This window comes from Pinus tabuliformis, chromosome X (genome assembly GCF_031772625.1).
Source record: "Pinus tabuliformis cultivar Carrire ecotype Pingquan chromosome X, CPIR1, whole genome shotgun sequence".
NCBI classification, from domain to species: Eukaryota; Viridiplantae; Streptophyta; class Pinopsida; order Pinales; family Pinaceae; genus Pinus; species Pinus tabuliformis.
Genome location: NC_142308.1, coordinates 679,810,797 through 679,815,023, shown reverse-complemented (window position 1 = coordinate 679,815,023; position 4,227 = coordinate 679,810,797).

The following is a 4,227-nucleotide window of genomic DNA, read 5'->3' as shown; positions in this document are numbered from 1 at the left end:
TAATCAAAGCCTGAAATCAAACCATAAGCTTAATTATGATCCATTTCATGCAAAAAATTGAAGATTTTTTGGGTAAAACAGGAGGAACAAATTTCTCAACTGCACCCAGCGCAGCCCAAGCCTTGAGACAGTGCACTGCAGAGTAGGTACCCTTCTGTTTGGGTGCACTGCAGTGTAGTTTTCGATGTGATAGGCTACGTTGATCCTAGGGCAAGGTATATTTTCCCTAGGGACCCCAAAACCCTAAAAAACTTGCTTGAAACTGCAAAATAATGAACTTAAATGGAAGAGAAAAGGTAGATCTCCTACCTGGTCCTGACGGTGTGACAAATGATCCACAAAATCTCTCGCAATCAGTTGCTGAAGTTCGAGGTAAAAACTGGTTCAGAGCACAAAACTGAATGGTAGATATCAAATGGTGAAAATGAATTGGTAAATTCTTGTTTTATGGTTATATCATGTTCATTTAGTGAGTAAACTATAGTTTTTTACCCATTTTTACCAATGAAACAGGTATGTTTAATCTGTTTGGTGTTTCTTTGAACAGATTTACAGCTGATATAGTGAATTTGATGTGCACGATCGTGAATTGTACTTTTGACCACAAAGCATACTTTTATCTCTTTTTTGAGCTTTGTTAGACATCGAAAAAGGAACCCCCTTGGAGTCTTCTTTAAGCTTTTTTCATACTCTCGAAATATGAAAATATTGCCGAGCGCTTGTCCTTTTCAGCTCGTTAACGGATTGGAAACGACATCTACTCAGTATAAGTTTAACCCTTTTCTGGACTGAGATAGATTATTTACGAAAAAGGAATACATTGATCGAACATGGTCAATAGGTTCTCTCTTGTATTATTTTACGCTTTTTCGGACTTGAGAGACAAACTTACGAAAAAGAACTTGTGGAGTTTTCTTTTTGTCCCTTTTCAAACTCTCTAAATATGAAAATGATTGAGTTCTCATTGTCGTTAAACTCGTTAAAACATCAAATAGCGACAAACTTGTCCATCATGACAAGACCAAGTTTCACCTTCGCTAGACTCGTTAAACATCACATAGTGATGGATTCACTCGAAAGGTGGAATTATACTACAAGCATATGTTATCCTCCTCAAGCTTGTTAAAAAATTAAGAGGTACTGGTAAGCAATGACTGGTGAAAATGGGAAAAGGAATAAATCACTTTATGGTAGTAAGTCGCTCTTGAACATGAAAATTTCACTTCATCTCTGTGACTATTTGGGTTGGTTATCTGCTTTATGGTTATCATACCTATGGTCTATCGCACCGTCCATCACTTTGGTTTTGGGTCAATGCTTCCAATTTATTCAGTGTCACCGACATGTTCAAGAGAAGTCACTCAGTAAAACTCATCCTTTGTAATACTCATAAACCTTCATTTTCATGACCAACATTCTTGAACCTTGTATCGTCAGTCAAATTCGATCTCCAAAATCATTACACTCGTTTCATGTCGTTGAATTGGGATACATCAAAGCCCTCCTGCGACGAGTCACTTCTTATCGACATCAGCACATTATCCAATAAGTAGACTTAGAAACACCCTTCCAGTACCTTGGGGCTTGCATACATCAATGGCAAGTTTCTTGCTTCCGGTGATAGGTTGACATCACAGGCCTTCGACCGAAAGACTTTGTATGGTGTTCGACGTCAAAACATTTATTCACACCATGCAGAATGTACTGCAGTACCTTGAGAATCATTATCATTATCGGTGATCTCTCTCGTGTTTGTTAACATCTTACATCATTGGCTGGTAATCAGGCAGTGTCTTCCCATATTCGACTTCAGATCACATATTCACATGGTTAGACTCGTACTTGAGCAAATGATTGGATGAGATAGAAGACCCCGGGTCTAGTTTCATCCATCCGGGCTGCAATTTCAGGAGAGTACTAAATCATCTGTACGATGGATTTACATAGATGGTCATTCCATCATGGGTATATATTTGTAGACGACTATTTATCTACATGTAATGAAAGTTTATATGTTGTGCATGGGTAAGTCTTCCCCCAGCAATTCATGAAAAATTCAAAAAATCATGATGTTATGTATTGTAATCAATGCAGGTCACCGTCCGCTTCAGATCCTCTCTGTCACATCGTAAAGCATATCACTCGACATTATCATTTTTGACTTCATGCTTTAGGGGGGAACTATTATAGGTCTATTTGGGCACATAACTCCCGACATTCAGATTAGTACTATTAGGGCTCATCAAATCCTAATTCAGTCGTTACATGCCCTAGACAAGCCAACTCATTGAATGCTTCATTCTATGAAATTTTCCTGGCCTAAAGCCTTCCTGAAATGCCTCCTTGGGACACCAGCACAGCCTTGGTCAGGGGTAACTGCGCTGCAGAGTAGGCAGGGCCATTCTGGCCTGCACTGCAGTGCACTTAGGCCCTCTTTGACCTACGCTGGGTGAGATTTATTGAAATTTGCATAGGGTTCTGGAAATATTCCTTGATTCTTGATGATTCTAGAAGGATCCCATCTCTTATATCCTCCTATGAGCTCGAAATTGGATAGGCTAAGGATCCATTAACCTCCTATCCTCTCATCCCTTGCTCCATGGAAACTAACTCCAAGTTTTGAAGGCCATTCAATACCCTCATTTATGACAAAACCACCTCCATTTCCTATAAATTGAGCACTCATCATAGTGATCAGGGGGTGAGAATCTGAAGTTTTTAAGGAAACTCTGTTGGTTTGAGAATTGATTTCATGTCAAGAAATGTTATGCTGCTGGAATGGTGTGCTTTTGATGTGGCGAGGGTTGTACTAAAGCTAGAGGAGTGGCACAGGATCGAACTATATTGGGTGATACTCTTCCTTCTACATTAATAAAGAGTTTATTCCTTTTCTCATATTATTGTTCATATATGTGATGATTATGTGTTTCAATGTCTTCGATTCCATTGTTTTATAGTAGATAGATCATGTATGCTTTGATCGTTTCTTGTTTCTGTTTCTCTTGATACAGGTACCTTTTGAGCGGATTTAGTTCAAGTGGGAGTGACGGGAGCGATTCAAAAGAGATCAAGGAAGCAAAAGACTACAAGTAAGTTCCTTCATCTCATCTATCTACTATAGGAAAAGGTTAAACTACTTTCTTTCTGTTGTTCTAGGTGTAGTCACCCACCTAGGGAAAATGTGTTTATTCGTAGATGCAAATTCCATATAACAAAGGGGGAGTTGACTCATCCTATTTGGTTACTACAACCGCTTCCCATTCCTGAGGGGAAGTGGGAGAGCATCTCGATGGACTTCATCATAGGACTCCTTATGGTGTGGCGCCATGATTGAGTATATGTGGTGTTGGACTGATTGACGAAGTATGCCCACACCTTTTCTATCCCCACCAGGTAAACCACTTCGCAAGTTGTGGAGCTATTCTTCATGGATATTTTGCAGTTGCATGGTCTCCCCAAGGCAATAGTCAGTGACAGGGACAGTCGCTTCATGGGAGCATTGTGGCAGGAGTTGTTTAGGCTGGTGGGCATAGATCTCACTCCCAGTACTAGCTACCACACTCAGATAGACGAGCGGACTGAGATAATTAATAAGTGGCTTGGATACTTGCAAAACTATGTGACAGGGTAGCAATGAGCTTGGGAGAGATGGTTGCACTTGGGGGAGTATTGCTACAATACTACATATCATATGTCTATTGGTATGTCACCTTTTCGAGCCTTATATGGATATGATACTTTATCTTTTTCTGATCGTTTTTTTGGAGACAGACGGGACGCAAGGGCCAAATATTGGATATAAGAGAGCCAACACATCCTTAAGGCTCTCAAATATAATTTGCAAACAACCCAAAATCAACAGAAAATGTATGCAAACAAGCACCGGGTTGAGAGACATTTTGAGGTGGGAGACTTGTTTTTATTACATCTCCAACCATATACGCAGTCCACGCTAAAGTAGAAGGGGACCGAGAAGTTACATCCACGTTTTTATGGGCTCTACAAGGTGATCGGAAGGATTGGTGAGGTGGCATGTGACCTGGAGCTTCCACCTGGAAGTAAGGTGCACAAATTTTTCCATGTCTCGTGCCTCAAGAAGGTATTGAGACAACATCTGATAGAAGCAACTAAGTTACATATGTTGGATGATGATGGGCATCTTCGTTATTGAGCCTGAGTTATTCTAGAGACTAGGGAGAGGAGATTGAGGAGAGGTGTTATCAGGGA